At 55.3% G+C, this 16,578-nt stretch overlaps 1 protein-coding gene across 1 annotated transcript in view; it reads left to right on the plus strand.

Moving 5' to 3' along the window:
* Positions 1-740: 740 nt before the first annotated feature.
* CALCRL (calcitonin receptor like receptor) overlaps positions 741-16,578 on the plus strand; it is a 70,960-nt gene continuing 55,122 nt past the window's right edge. Inside the window, exon 1 of the mRNA XM_054723288.1 lies at positions 741-864. The gene's annotated coding sequence lies outside the window, so the exon portion shown is untranslated. The remainder of the gene's footprint in view (positions 865-16,578) is intronic.

The raw sequence follows: 16,578 nt of genomic DNA on the forward strand, positions 1-16,578 counted from the left end.
CCATACTGGTGTCATAACACAGCAAACATGCTTAAGAAACCTGCAGCATGAGGTTCCTCCCATTCGTCCTGGGAAACTGGTCGAGGCCTGGCTGACTCCCAGAGCCCCACACGCATGAGCGTGGGTCACAGCGTGAATGAAGACGCTGCAGTCACCACTCCCTGTGTTCACTCAGGGGAATGGAGAATTTCCTCAGGGACACTGGGAAGTATAATTCACACGCGCACACATACACACATGCACACGCACACACGCACACATGCACACCCACGCGCGCACGCACACGCACATGCACACCCGCACGCCCACACACCCACATGTGCACGCCCACATGCACACGCACGCACACACAGGCATGCACGCACACACATATGCACATGCACGCACACCCACACACACATGCACACACACACATGCACGCGCACGCGCACACACAGGCCCGCCCCAGCCCCTGTGGTCTGTGCACAGAACATCACACTGACTCCCTTGCACCGCAGGCAGCTGCCGGCCGCTGGAGCAGAGCTCAGGGGAGAAGCCCACCCTGTGGAGGAGCCCACCTGTGGGTGCTGCCGGGGTCAGCTGCTTCTTGCCTGGGGGGTGGGGGGGAGCAGGCGCCGCCTGGGGGCGCCCCTGGAGGAGGAGTGGCCGAGCCCCGAGCGGGCGGGGCGCTGATGTCACAGGAAGCCCCGCCTCCCCGCCGGCTGGGACGGGGTGAGGGAGCCCCGCCGCTCAGACGGGCTCTGCTGCCGCCGCCTCCGCAGGGCCGGCGCCGGCTCCGCGCACCTGGGAGCAGCTCCCGCGTCCGGACGTTCGCGGAGGAGCGGACCGCCGCCCGCCCAGCGCTTCTCGGGGCTCCCGCGGCCGGTAAGTCAGCGCCTCCTCCGCACCCGCTGCTCCGGTCCGGCTCGCGGTCCTCCCGGAGGGGACGGGCTGGCGCCCCGACCTCGCCGCCTGATCTGCGGGGAGACGCCGCCCGTGCGGGCCGGACCGTCCAGGAATGAGCGGGGAGCCCACACCCACCCGAGCGCGGGTCCCATCTCAGCCCGAGGGGAGCCGGCCCTCCGCGCGGGGCGGCCGTGACCGTGACCGTGACCGCGGGCATCCCCACCCGGACCGCCCTCCGCGCCCGGCGCCGCGGGGAGAAGGGGCGCGGGAGTCCCCCCGGGCCTCGCGCTCACCCCGCGGGGCGCAGGGGGTCGGGGAGCACCGTCCAGGGGGGTTCGGGGAGCACCGCCCGGGGGGTTCGGGGAGCACCGCCCGGGGGGGTTCGGGGAGCACCGCCCAGGGGGGTTCGGGGAGCACCGTCCAGGGGGGTCGGGGAGCACCGTCCAGGGGGGTTCGGGGAGCACCGTCCAGGGGGTTCGGGGAGCACCGCCCGGGGGGGGGGGGGTCGCGCTCTCCCGCTCGGCTCTCCCCGCGGTCCGCCGGCGGGACTCCGTTGCTCCTGTTGCGGCGTCTCCGTCCCTCGCGCTCCCGACCTGCGCCCGCGGCGGGGCGGCGGGTGGCGGCCGCGGGGAAGCACAGCTGCGCGGGGACGCGGGGCTCGGTGGCGGCTCTGCGCCCGGAGCCCGGAGCCCGGAGCCCGGAGCCCGGCTTCCCGTGGGGCGGGCCCCCCTCCCGGCCGGAGCGGAGCGGAGGGTGTGGGCGAGAGGCTGCTGTGAAGAGGAACCCGGGTCCCCAGTGAGCGCATCCGGCCGTGACCCCAGAGGAGAGGCCCGGCCCCGGCGGGGTGGCCCAGTGGGTAGAGCGTCGGCCTGGGACTGAGGGTCCGGGTTCGATTCCGGTCAGGGCACAGGCCCACGTTCCAGGCTCCATCCCGTGTGGGGCGCGCAGGGGGCAGCCGATCCATGATGCCCTCTCATCACTGATGCTTCCATCTCTCTCGCCCTCTCTTCCTCTCTGAGATCAATAAAATATTTATATTTAAAAAAATACAAAGTGGAGCCCGTGCCCTGAAGGCAGGGTTCCCGGGACAGGACGCAGGGAACAGGGACCAAGCCCCTGCTGGTGCCGCAGGCTGTCCTGACCTGACACCAGGGCGGCCGGAGCTGCTGGGACAGGGGTGCAGAGCTCGGGGGGCTGCTGGGACAGGGGTGCAGAGCCCGGGGGCTGCTGGGACAGGGGTGCAGAGCCCGGGGGGCTGCTGGGACAGGGGTGCAGAGCCCGGGGGGCTGCTGGGACAGGGGTGCAGAGCTCGGGGAGCTGCTGGGACAGGGGTGCAGAGCCCAGGGGGCTGCTGGGACAGGGGTGCAGAGCTCAGGGGGCTGCTGGGACAGGGGTGCAGAGCCCAGGGAGCTGCTGGGACAGGGGTGCAGAGCCCGGGGGGCTGCTGGGACAGGGGTGCAGAGCCCGGGGGGCTGCTGGGACAGGGGTGCAGAGCTCAGGGGGCTGCTGGGACAGGGGTGCAGAGCTCAGGGAGCTGCTGGGACAGGGGTGCAGAGCTCAGGGAGCTGCTGGGACAGGGGTGCAGAGCTCAGGGAGCTGCTGGGACAGGGGTGCAGAGCTCAGGGGGCTGCTGGGACAGGGGTGCAGAGCCCGGGGAGCTGCTGGGACAGGGGTGCAGAGCTCAGGGAGCTGCTGGGACAGGGGTGCAGAGCTCAGGGAGCTGCTGGGACAGGGGTGCAGAGCCCGGGGGGCTGCTGGGACAGGGGTGCAGAGCCCGGGGGGCTGCTGGGACAGGGGTGCAGAGCCCGGGGGCTGCTGGGACAGGGGTGCAGAGCTCGGGGGGCTGCTGGGACAGGGGTGCAGAGCCCGGGGGGCTGCTGGGACAGGGGTGCAGAGCCCGGGGGGCTGCTGGGACAGGGGTGCAGAGCCCGGGGAGCTGCTGGGACAGGGGTGCAGAGCCCAGGGAGCTGCTGGGACAGGGGTGCAGAGCTCAGGGAGCTGCTGGGACAGGGGTGCAGAGCTCAGGGAGCTGCTGGGACAGGGGTGCAGAGCTCGGGGAGCTGCTGGGACAGGGGTGCAGAGCCCAGGGGGCTGCTGGGACAGGGGTGCAGAGCCCAGGGAGCTGCTGGGACAGGGGTGCAGAGCTCAGGGAGCTGCTGGGACAGGGGTGCAGAGCTCGGGGGGCTGCTGGGACAGGGGTGCAGAGCTCGGGGAGCTGCTGGGACAGGGGTGCAGAGCTCAGGTGGCTGCTGGGACAGGGGTGCAGAGCCCGGGGGGCTGCTGGGACAGGGATGCAGAGCCCGGGGAGCTGCTGGGACAGGGGTGCAGAGCTCGGGGGGCTGCTGGGACAGGGGTGCAGAGCTCGGGGAGCTGCTGGGACAGGGGTGCAGAGCCCGGGGAGCTGCTGGGACAGGGGTGCAGAGCTCAGGGGGCTGCTGGGACAGGGGTGCAGAGCCCGGGGAGCTGCTGGGACAGGGGTGCAGAGCTCAGGGGGCTGCTGGGACAGGGGTGCAGAGCCCGGGGGGCTGCTGGGACAGGGGTGCAGAGCCCGGGGGCTGCTGGGACAGGGGTGCAGAGCCCGGGGAGCTGCTGGGACAGGGGTGCAGAGCCCGGGGAGCTGCTGGGACAGGGGTGCAGAGCTCAGGGAGCTGCTGGGACAGGGGTGCCCGAGCCCGGGGAGCTGCTGGGACAGGGGTGCAGAGCTCCTGGCTAAGGAGAAAATGGCCTCAGACTGGGTTCGATCAGGTATTGGCTGACAGCATTGACATTTCTTACCTGAAGGCACGACACTCTGCAAAGTCCTTTGTGGGCAGTCCTGGCCGAGCTCCCTCGGAACCGGGACTCGGGACTCGTGGCTCGTTTCTCAGACTGAATGTCTCCCTGTAATTTTACACCTACGTCCCCCCCAAGCTCCTCCAAATAATGTCAGCCTCCAGGTAGCCTAACGTTGGTGCCTCTTTGAAAACATTGCAGCTGGCTTCCTGCCCGCTTTCTATTATTAATTGTGCTGAGCTCCCTGACACGGGGGCAGAATGGAAAAAAGTGTTTTTGGACTGTGACCTTGTAAATAGCCATTTGATAATTAGAAGAGGAAATGGAAAAACACATTAAATGCCTAACCCAATGCCGTGGCTTAGGAACAAAAGTTAAAATAGCATTATTTCTGTTTAGATTATTATCTTAGAAAGAGGTATTATATTAATATCAAGTTTGGAACTCCCCAAACTTTTCTAATATTTTTTTTACATTGCTAACCCAAACCCCATAATTTCCCTGCATAATTTAATTAAATTTTTGCAGCTATATCAATAGTATGGATTTTATCATGTTTATTTTTAAAAAATACTGTTGTAAAACACTAGGCAATGAATATTGAGAGCCGTAAAGCAAAGACTATTTTGAGAAAATAATGTTAGAAATAAACATTTCAAATGTTAGAAAGTTTGAAATGAAAATTCATGTTATTCTATTCTGGTGTTTGCTTTTTTTTTTAATGATAAGAGAATATCAGAGCATCAGTGTATGCTTTCAACCAAAAAGAATTAACTTATTTTTCTAGATAAAAAAAAAAAATAGGTATTTTTCTAGCCTGTAACATCAGAAAACCAGTGCAGAGTCTACGGCAAGTTCTAGCTGTAAAATAAACAAAGAATTGACACTTTGCATGAGAAACGTAAGCTAAATGGTGTTTTACCTGCAACATTCAGTCATCTTCAAGAAATATACTTTGGTTATTGCAAAGATACTTTAAAAAAGATATACTTTTTAAAGTACATCTAGCACATGCAAAAATGTTATTTGTATTAGTTAAAATACGTAAATGTTTACCATATGTCAAAGCCACTCACTTTGATAAAACAGAACAGTAAAATAAATTAAAAGTGGGTCTGTCATTTTAAACTCGTGTTAAAGGATGTATTTTCCTCACTGGTGATGCCCAGAACACAGTGAGGCTTAAAGGGGGTCCACACCCTAGCAGGTTTATGAGACTTTCTACATTCATTCCCCTGTAAGTGTTTTTATCATTATTTTTTTCATGCATAACAGAAATCTGAATTTCAGTAAAAAACTCAAAATAATATTAAGACAAAAAAAGATTACCTTCTATGCTTTATGTTAATGGGGAGAACCCTTTGATACACACGTAAAAATACACGAGACCCTCAGGCAGCCCCAGTGTCCTGTGTTTCTAATGGGCAATCTGGAACCATTATAACAGTGACCCCCTTCCATCGTCACCTACGCGGTTAACATTCGACGGCAGCTTCGTTGTGAAGGACTGTCTTAGAACTTTGTAGAAAAATTAGCAAAGTAATTCTTACATGACCGAGGTGTGGGTTCACTCAGCAAACCGTATGCCATACTCTGAGCCTTCGAACGCAGCTCGGAAAGCTAACTGGCTTTAGAAGGAGAATGACGGTGGCGCCGACATTTCGGAAAGCGAATACCTCAGAGAATGGTGTTGGGGTCTCTGGCGTCGCTCCCCATCTTCGGTCGGGGCTCAGAGACGCTTTTAACCCCTAAGCTGAGCCGCGGGTGGCGATGGTGGTGATGGTGGTGATGGTGGCGATGGTGGTCATGGAAGGACAGGCTCGCGTTTGCAGCACCTCTTTTGTCTGGACTCACTCCGACCGGCAGAGAACGCACGTCAAATGGAAAGTCAGCCCTGGCCGGTGTGGCTCAGTGGTTGAGCATTGGCCTGTGGACTGAAAGGTCCCAGGTTCCATTCCCCGGCAAGGGCACACGCCCGGGTTGCAGGCTGGATCCCCAGTAGGGGGGCGTGCAGGAGGCAGCTGATCAATGATTCTCTTTCCTCATTGATGTTTCTCTCTCTCTCTCTCCCTCTCCCTTCCTCTCTGAAATCAATAAAAATATAATTTTTTAAAAAAGAAAGAAAGAAAACCAGTGCCCGGCTGCTTCAAACGCGCGCTAGGTCTGGTCTGCAGTCCCGTGGGAAGGAGAAGTGCTTGTCCTCGCGGGAAGCTCGCTCCCCCACCAGACGTCCGCCACGCTGCCCCTACACTAATCAAGACACCCTCGCAGGGAAGGTCAGGAAATGCCCTGATGCAGTTAGGTGGGAAATAAATATTTACCAGAAATGCAAGACCTGGTCTGCACACGAACCAGCCATCTCAATCATGTTTCTGTGTATTCACATACACAGCCATCCTGCCCAAACTCCTTCACCAACAGCAGCTACGCAACTCCATGTACCAGACACTGTCACCCCTTAATTTTAGTTTACCGAAGTATAAGTGGCTTTATGATCTTGAAGATATATAGCCTTAGTTTAAAACAAGAAAAACTGAAGAAATATACTACATTTCATTGTAAAATGTGGAATATAAATAGTCCACGTGATGTAGTAAAAAGAACCTATGAATAGACAGGTGACAATTAAATCTACAAAATCCGTTTAAATAATAGAAAATATTCTTATACATTCTATTGCAATTCCAATTTAAACAGAAACGTCCTCAATAAATCTAGGTTATCTTTTATGTCTAATTAGGATTATAATACTGTTCATTAAATCAGATTAGATCAACAAATCCCTGCCTCTTCCCATATTTGAGAAATCTCAACACCAGATTAATTTTTTAAGTTAATGTTATTTTATAAGAAAATAAATTATTTCAATTTTTAAAAACACAATAGCCCAGCCAGCGTGGCTCAGTGGCTGGGCATCAGTCCAGGAACCAGGAGGTCACTGGTTGGATTCGAGGTCAGGGCACATGCCCAGGTTGCAGGCTCCATCTCCAGTAGGGGGCGTGCAGGAGGGAGCCGATCCATGATGCTTCTCTCATCAATGTTTCTCTCTCCCTCTCCCTTTCTCTCTCTCTCTCTAAAAATCAATAAAAACACTTTTTAAAAATTTATAAAAACACAATAAAAGTCTTACTTTTTATCGTTAAAAAGTAAATTAGAGTCACTTGCTGTGACCGGAGTTAAGGCCCACGTGCACTCAGGTCCTACTCGGATGATCAGATGAAAGTTGCAGATATTTTCATAGAGCATATTCCTCCCTCTGGCCCTAAGTCGTTTCTCCTATTTGAAAGAGACAGTGCCATGCAGAACGAGCTCAGCCATCATTGCCATTCTCAAAAGCGGGCACAAGAGTGCGTTTATTTTTAGAGGTAAATAAAGTGCCTCTGCTTATTCCTTCCTGGCTTAGAGCAGATGTGTGACTTCCTTTCCCTGGCTGCCATCCAACGAACAAATCTCAGCTCAACTCGACCCGACACAAACCTTCATAAGCAGCTAAGTCGCCGATGGCATTGAGTCCACGGCTCCGTACTCAGGGAAGTTGGTGGATGGGACACGTTTCTTCATTTTGCTTTTTTTGCTCATCCTCACCCGAGGGTATTTTTCCATTGATTTCTAGAGAGAGTGGAAGGGAGGAGGAGAGACGAGAGAGAGAGAGAGAGAGAGAGAGAGAGAGAGAGAGAGTCATCGATGTGAGAGACATATCAGTTGGCTGCCTCCTGCACGCACCGGGACCAGGGCTAGGGATTGAGCCTGCAACCCAGGTGCGTGCCCTTGACCAGATTCGAACACGGGACCCTCAGTCCCCAGGCTGACGCTCTATCCACTGAGCCAAACCGGCCAGGGCTGGAATGCATTTCTTAATTTAAAACGTTAGCATGGCATAGACTTCTCCATAACCTGTAGTTACTTCTCTTCTGGGTGCAGGTTGCCCTGAGCTCGACTGTGATTCTCACGAAGCCAGCGCTCCGAGCGCGTCCGTGGCAGCCGTTAGACGGCAGCCGCGTGGCTGATGGAGCAGCCCTGGCCCGAGGGGTCGGGCACACGGGGTGGGGGGGTAGCGGGGGGGACGGTGAGCGCACCCCCGGGCTCACAGGCTTAGCTTATCCATCACCACCCAGCTCCACTGTCTCCGGCCACGTCCTGAGTTCATACGTTTTACACACAGAATGTCCCGCACTCACCTGCAATCCATCAGGACGCAGACATGTGGACATGAGCATCCGTGGCCGCCCTCCCCGGTGACGTGCAGGGAAATCGGGGTGTTAAGTGCTGGAGAAAAAGACGTGACCTCAGAACAGAAAGCAAGGAGCATGAAAACTGGGAAGAGAATGTCGCCAGTACAAACCGTGATTTTTTTTTTGGGGGGGGGGTAATTCTGTTGCTACTTTCAAAGGGGAGGCAAATGAAGAGATTTGTTTTGCCTTAGATCATGGAAACCTCCTATCAGAGTAACACGTGTAAATGTTTTATGAGTCAGTCGGCATAGGTCTCCTTTAAAAATTTACCTTCAATGAGAAGTTCTGGGTTTACACCTTCTTTAAAACAAGCCAATATACGTGACTAGCGAAGGCGGAAAAGAAAACCTCTGCCTTTGTGCTATAGAGACCGGTGGAGTTCTGTAAGTGAGGCCTGGCGCCGGGCAACCTTAGCACTCAGGACGCTGCTGCCTTTTAAATGTGTTAAACACCGTTCCTTTAAACTCCCTGTTAACTTGCCCTAACTGGTTTGGCTCAGTGGATAGAGCGTCGGCCTGAGGACTGAGGGGTCCCAGGTTGGATTCCGGTCAAGGGCATGTACCTTGGTTGCGGGCACATCCCCAGTAGGGGGTGTGCAGGAGGCAGCTGATTGATGTTTCTCTGTCATCGATGTTTCTAACTCTCTATCCCTCTCCCTTCCTCTCTGTAAAAAGTCAATAAAATACAAACAAAGAACAAACAAAAAGAAACCTCCCCGTTAACTTATGGGACAGACACACTGGAATACTTATCAGTCCCAACGGGTTAAATCTGGAAACAGACGTCAGTTGAGCTCTCAGGAAAACGGCTGTGCACGTGTTGGGGACCTCCTGTCTTGCCTTCCCACGCTGTGCCCACAAACGAGAGCCCCTCCTCTTGTTTTTTTCTTTTTTTTCCTCTTTAATCCTCACTGGGGGTAGTTTTCCCGTTGGTTTCTAGAGAGAGTGGGAGGGAAGCGGGGGGAGAGAGAGATTGATGTGAGAGAGACACATCGACTGGCTGCCTCCCACGTGCACCTCGACCTGGGCTGAGGAACCTGCAGCCCAAGTACCAGGCATGTGCCCTCGACCGGGAATCGAACCCACAGCCCGTCGGTCTGCAGGCTGACGCTCTAACCACTGAACCAACCGGGCCAGGACAAGACACCCTTCTCTCAAGGCAGCGTGCGATGGTGGCGTGACTTCGTTTTGAGGGGTTGCCACGTGCCCTGTGCATTACTGACTTCTCAGCTCTCATCTCATTTAACCCACCCCCACCCCAAAGCCCCAGCGCTCTCCTCCGCTCTGTCTGCAGATACAGACTCCGGCCCTGAGCACTGAGGCGCAGGGACCCTCGGTAACGGCCCCCGGCGCACAGCCCCAGGGGCTGGGCCAGGACCTGCCCCCGGCCCTGGGCTTCCTCTTCCCATCCCGCCTACCACCCCCAGTGGGAATGTGCTGCTCCAGAGCCTCCGGTTAAAGCTCCGAACGCCCCATTGTCTGAAACAACGGCCAAGGAAAGCATGCTGGTTTCCTGGCTCGTCCCCATCCCTCTGCAGGAAATTCTTATGTTTGTGTTTCCACCTCTTTCTTATCAATGGCAAAAAGGAAGAAAGGAGGAAAAGAAAGAAAGGAAAACCCACCGCTGAGATGTAAGCTCTTGCAGAGAGCGACGTAACGGGCGTAGGAGGCAGGTCCTCTGCAGGTGGACCCACCTGCACCCCTTGCAGGTCCCCCTTCTCATCCATAACGTGGTATTGAAACCCGGGTCTTTGTAAGGAAGACACCCAACAACACGTGGGAAACGCTCAGCTCGGCACTCGGCGCGTAGTAGGGGTTCCACACGTGTCAGTGCCCCTCACCCATCTTTTGTGAACAGAGCCGAAGCTGTGAGTTGTTTCTCTGCACTATCGGCAGCCAGAATACCAGCTCTTCCCACGGCCGGCGAGGGAACAAGCCGGGGTGCAGCGAACGTTTTGAGGGCGGCCACGCGCTTGCCGGCGTGGAATGTATCCCAGAACCTAATACGAACGCGGGCGTCAAGCGCGATTTCTTTAAAACTGGAGCACTTAAAAGCCTCTTCATTCTAACCATGGAAAAGGCACATCACACGGAAACCCCTTGTTCTTCATTCTTTTACACACGAAGCTCAGAGACGCGCTCGGTGTGCCCCGCATCAAACAGTTACCCTTGACAAAGCTCTGTACCTAAATCAGAGGCTCGTGCCAGGCTGTGTATCAGAAACTGTTCAATTTTAGGACAAAATATGTGGTTAGTGAAGTGATATTCTGGCGAATAAGGCTTTGAAGGATGTTTGGGTTCATTCATTTGAACAGAAAGGTCTTCAAATGAGGTGTGAGCAAGCTTGACGACCATCTAAAACCAGCCGACAGGCCTGAGAGCCATCCCGTGATGTTCCCACGCTTCATTCACATTTTCATCGACCGGGTTCTTCGCGATCCTTAGCTTCCTTGATTAGACGTTTTTCCAAAGGATTTCCTGTCCTGTGTTCCATGCTGTCAGCTCAAAAGTTATTTAACAAGACTTACCCAGTCTTCTGACCGTAAAAGTAATATGTGTGCATATTTAATGAACCAGGTTCCAGACTACTTTCTTGAAAATAAACATATAGCCCTGACCTGTTTGGCTCAGTGGATAGAGCGTCGGCCTGCGGACTGAAGGGTCCCGGGTTCGATTCCGGTCAAGGGCATGTACCTTGGTTGCGGGCACATCCCCAGTAGGAGGGTGTGCAGGAGGCAGCTGGTCGATGTTTCTCTCTCATGGATGTTTCTAATTCTGTCCCTCTCCCTTCCTCTCTGTAAAAAATCAATAAAATATATTTTTAAAAGAAGAAAATAAACATAAAACTTAGCAGAGTTCAGATCTGCGTTTTGGTAAAATGCAACCATCCCTCAAAAACGCTTTGATCGTGCAGCCTTTCAGACGACCTCTGAGGCCACGTTTGTTCCCAGCCCTCGCCTGTCGCCGCCGCAGTGCACGCAGGTCTGTGCGTCCCGGCCTGAGTGCTCAGCGGTCTCTGTTCTGTGCCACACGCACCACGAACAGGCGTGTTCACCACGTGTAACGGCACAGTCCCTGAAGCGAACCCCCCGAGTGGGCTAACCATGCTCTGCACTCAGAGATGGGGGCCCCCGTCCGAGGGTGCTCAGAGGGCCCCTTAAGTCTCGCCGTGAGGGAGGTCTGGAAGGAGCAGGTGCTGACCGTGAGTCAGATGGTTGCCCTTGGCCAGTCCTCCGCCCCTGTTACTCGAGGTTGTTTAGACTTCGGGATCGTCCTACACCCGCGTCTGTTTTTCTCCCGGACCTGCCGGCCAGCCTGCTCCAATCCCCGAGGGAAAACTCTGTAAATACAAGGTTTTCGCTTTTCTATCTGGAGCGCGACCGCAGTGCATCCACTCCGCTGTGACTAATTCTGTGGAATTAAGTTGTGATAAACATCGATCCCCAGCATCAGATCACGTTACTGATGTACGATGCGGGGTGTTTATTTGGATAAATTATCCGCGGGCTTTCTAAGTTTATCATGCCTCCTTGTCTGCACTGTTCATTACACGGCCAGCCTTGCAGCCTCTGGACGAGGAAACTGGCTCCCCTTTTCCTTGGGGCCCGGATGCCTGAACCCCGGATGCCAGGGTCCCTGCTTGCGCTGAGTCCTCCCCTCCAGACTAGTTTCTTTGTCGCTAGGACTTCTGGGGCCGCCGGCACGCGTCTGCAGGAAGGCGGCCTGGCACCGGACGAGGATTAGAATGAGTCGTGGGCTCCTTCCCATGAGCGTGGGCGCTCCGCTCCGGGGTCCTTGTGCGGGTCCCTCACTCCCTGCCCCCGCCCCCCCCCCCCCGACAGGGCCCCTGCGCACATAAGAGATAAACGTTCCCCGGGCTCGCCCCAATCACTGCTGACGCCCTGCGGCCTTCACAGCGGCATGCTCCCGCTCAGCTCTGTTATTCTGTCCCAGCCTTTACTTATGATCCATCCACCTGGCCACCCACCACCTACCATAAAGGACGTATTTCCTACGTGCCTGTCCTTTCCCGGTCATACTACTCCCATGTGAGCTCTGCCAGCGCCAGCCTTCGTCTGCGCGCCCAGATAACTGTCTGCTCACGGAGGGGCTTAACCTCCAGTGAGTCCGCTTCGGGGGTTCATCCGAAGAAACCCGCACACCGATCCGGAGGAATGTGCGCCCCTGTGGTCCCGGCAGCGGCACTGCCGATGGCCAAGGCCTGGGAGCAGCCGGCGCTGCCCGTGGGTGAGTGGGTGAGAAGGCCGTGGAGGCCTCCAGAGCCGTGACAAGAAGGACATCTCACCCTTCGGACGGCGGGGGGCCCAGGGGCACTCTGCTCAGCCAGTCAGAGAAGCACCAGTAGCATGTGCGTCCGCTGCTACGTGGAATCCAGTGAACCAAACAGACAGACAAAATGGAAACAGACTCAGAGAGACAGAAAACAGACCGACAGCTATGAGTGGAGAGGGGGTTGGGGGTCTAGGTGAAAAAAGGGGTGGGGGGCTTAAGCAAAAACACACCCAGAAACTCACAGGCCCAGACAAGAGGGTGCTGGCTGCCAGCGGGAAAGGGGGAGGGGAGACAGGAGGGTGAAGGGGGTAAATGGTGATGGGAGGAGCCTCGACTCGGTGGCGAACACATAGTGCGACATACAGATGAGGCGTCACAGAGCCGTCCCCCCGAAACCTGTGTCATTAATTAACCAATGCCGCCCCGATGCATTCAATGCAGATTTCAAAAACGATTTCCGTGAATGAAGGTGCTCTGTTACATGCGTCTCCACGGAAGCCTGCAGGCGACGCCGCGGGGTTCTAGGCTGTGCACGGCGGACACCAGGGCTGGGAGTCCGGAGCAACTAGAATCACTAATTCGCCAAAGAGAAAGAACTCAGAAGCCGGTTACCATTTCATTCCTCTCAGGTCACTGAGTAGGCAGCCCTCCCCTCCCCCCCCTCCCCCCCCATTTTTTGTAAAGGAAAATAGATGAGCAAGGGTGCCCGGGTAATGCATTCGTGTTCAGGTCTCAGCGAATTCCGGGGCGACCTCCCCAGGGAGGTGCAGAAGGCCGGGCCGGGTGTGCACACAGAGCTCGAAGCGTCTCCCCACAGGGCCGGCCCGCGGCTGGAGCTGGCGGACTCGGTGCTGAAACCGGCAGACCTGCCAGCTGCCCCTCCCAGCGAGCGCCATGCCGTCGCTCCCTGCCTCCTGGACAAGGGCACTAGCGCGGCCAGAGAAAAGGGGGAAGAAACCTAGCAGTGACATTGAGAGGAAGAAAATAAACCTTCTAAAAAAGCACTATGGTAGAATACCATTTCTGTTTAATCGCCAAAAAATTATACATCTGTTTGATATGTTTTCTTAATATATTTTTATTGATTTCAGAGGGGAAGGGAAAGGGAGAGAGAGAGAGAAACGTCAACGATGAGAGAGAATCATGGATCGGCTGCCTCCTGCACGCCCCCTACTAGGGATGGAGCCTGCAACCCGGGCGTGTGCCCCCACCCACTGGGAATGGAACCGTGACCTCCTGGTTGATAGGTCAACACTCAACCACTGAGCCACGCGGCCGGGCAAATCCGTATTCATTTCAGTAGTTCCTCAGCTCTTGTGTATTCTGGATCCGCTGACGGTGCTAACGTCTCTATTTCCGGGCGTGGACATTGGAGACCTCCTAGCTAACCTACGGCGTGAACTCTGACCGGAAGTCACTTTTCTGATCCAGGGGGTGGCCCACAAACATCCCGGACCAGCCCTGTTTAACCAGTTCCTCTTGCTCACGGGGCCCCAACCTCATTTGTTTCTAAAGGAGCGGATGTGCTCCCCATATTTACATGCATTGAAGCTTTACGTTGCTGATTTTTAAACATATAATATAAAAATGGTGCACGCCCAACCCCTGCTCCCGTGGGGTAAAGCCAGGACGCCTCATCTTAGCCAGGGCTGGTGACGGTGTCTTGGTAACTGTCAAGGTGAGGGGCCTGGAGGTTCACCCAGAAGCTGATGAAACTAGAAATGAAAGGAACGGGACTGGGGAGTTAAGGACCAGTTAGGAAATCGGAGACGATTCAGGAGAACGCTCCTGTGGAGAATAAAGACGGGACCGTGAGGAGGCAGTCACTCGGCGATTACTGCACCCCGAGCGAGCGGCCATCAAACCCGCCGGAGGCGTGGGATGTGAAAGTAAAAGAAACCAGAAAAAAAGCGGGGAGGCGGGTGGGACCAGAATAAAGAGAAGGAGCGCGAAGCAAGATGAGAGGAGAGAGTGCACGAAGGGATAAACGGGTCAATAAGACAGGCGATGGGCCAGGAGGCTGGGGAAGGACACGCTGGCTGATCGGCCTCAGCTGAGCTGCGGAGAGCTGGCTCGCCGGCCTGGGACACAGGCTTAGCACGCCAACGCCTTCCAGCTGCTGGGCTGCCTCCAGGGCAGGACAGGCTGGATCTGCCCTAGTGCTTGGGAAAGGGGCTGAGTGCTCAGCCTGCGCTTCCTCCTGCCGATTGGAGGTGAGGAGTGTGTGGAGTGGCGGAATCGACCCACGCCCTGGGTGGGCCTCGCTCTGAGGCTGGGACCAGCCGTCAGGATGAGGACCTCAGCGGGGAGTTCAGAGTCTGGGTCTGCTGCAGGCCTGCGTCTAGGACCGTCTCTCAGGGACAGCCGACCCTGGGCTGCGTGATCGCCCGCACTTAAAGGAGCAGGGCTGTTGGGTAGAATGCACCCCCTCTGCTCATTTCAGACCCGTGGAACCATCGGGGAGCTCAGCAGGCAGAGGGGGGCGATGCCTCCATGACCCCTGTGGGCCCCCAAGAGGCTCACTGTCTTTTTCTTTTCTTTTTTTAATCCTCACCCAGGGATATTTTCCCAGTGATTTTTAGAGAGAGTGGGAGAGAGAGGGAAAGACAGAGAGAAACATCCACGTGAGAGAAACACATCGATTGGCTGCCTCCGGCACTCGCCCCGACCAGGGCCTGGGTTGGGGAGGAGCCTGCAACTGGGGTGTGTCCTTGACCGGAATCAAACCCAGGACCCATCAGTCCCCGGGCCCATGCTCTATCCACTGAGCAAAACGGGCCAGGGCCCTGAGAAGCTATCTCTTTCCTGAACGTTGGATATGGTCAGAATAAAACAGAATAGCATGATGAGGTTCAAACTTATAACAAAATAGAGTGAACAAGGCACACGCTTACATACTGAAATAATGCACACACCTCCACACTGAACTGCACATAAGTAGCAAGACCTATATCGCCTCCTCCTCTAATGGCCCCTTTGACAATCCTTAGTTTTATGATTTGGGACCGCGTGTTTCACGTCTGGATCAGCCTGACTTACATCTTAGGACCTTGCTCAAAATGCGGAACACAGCTCGACCGGCTCCTTCCTCTTTCGCTGGAACACACACACACACACACACACACACATACAACACACACACACACACACACACACCTTGTATCCTAGGTGTCCATCATTAGTGTTCCACAATTTCCTCTGTATAAATAGGAAAGCAACACAAAGCCCAATAGAATTCACACACCTGAATCATATTGGCAAAATGTAAGTGTTCGTATTGTGCCTATGACTGTGCTTTAACTGTGAGATTGCTTTTAAAATATGTCTTTATTGATTTCAGAGAGGAAGGGAAAGGGAGAGAGGGAGATAGAAACATCAATGATGAGAGAGAATCATGGATCGGCTGCCTCCTGCACGCCCCACACTGGGGATCGAGCCCGCAATCCGGGCCTGTGCCCTGACCGTGAATCAAACCGTGACCTCCTGGGTCATAGGTCGATGCTCAACCACTGAGCCACACCGGCCGGCCTCACTGTGAGACCTTAAGAGAGGTCTGATGTTGGCAACACTCGGACCAAAGGAAGGAAACGTTCAACCCGGATTGGTGCTGAGTCAGGCAGCTCCACCCCCCACCCAACCACGCTGACCTACCCCGAGGACACTGCATTTTGATATGTTGATCCATCAACCCACAACACATAGCTCATTCCAGAGTAAGGAATCATCCTCTTCACACTGCTCTGCAAAGACTGTGAAAGGTTTTAAATCTCAGACAGAGAGGCTGCACACGAACATACATACAACCTCCGCACATGAACGCCTGGTCCCAGACCCAGCGGGTCCACCAGGCCCCTCCTGGTTGCCACGGGGACGTCCCAGGGATAAAGTCTCATCCTGAACTTGCGCGCAGCAGCCCTGCTTTCCTGTAAGCTTCACCGCCCGTAGGTGAGCTCCAAGCAGTTCGGTTGTGCTGTGTTCACGTTCACGGCTGAGGAAGGGGGATCATCCGGAACGGTCTTCAGAGACCTTCTCTCACTCCACCCTCCGCTTGGAGGGGTCCCTGTTAACGTGCGGGGCTGTGGTTCTTTGTTTGCACTGTTGTTGTTGTTGTTTTAAATAAATCTTTATTGTTGAAAGTATTACATAAGCCCTCTCCAACCCCGCTCCCCCGCAAGCTCTCACCACCTCCATCTGTGTCCATGGGCTACGTACATAGTCCTTTGGTTGATCTCTCCCCCCCTCCACCCTCCCCTGCCTTCCCTCTGAGGTTTGATGGTCTGATCAATGTCTCCATGTCTCTGGGTCTATTTGTGTTCATCAGTTTATGTTGATCAGTATATTCCACAAATGAGTGAGATCATGTGATATTTATCTTTCTCCAGCTGGTTTACTTTGCT

Source organism: Eptesicus fuscus, chromosome 11 (genome assembly GCF_027574615.1).
Source record: "Eptesicus fuscus isolate TK198812 chromosome 11, DD_ASM_mEF_20220401, whole genome shotgun sequence".
NCBI lineage: Eukaryota > Metazoa > Chordata > Mammalia > Chiroptera > Vespertilionidae > Eptesicus > Eptesicus fuscus.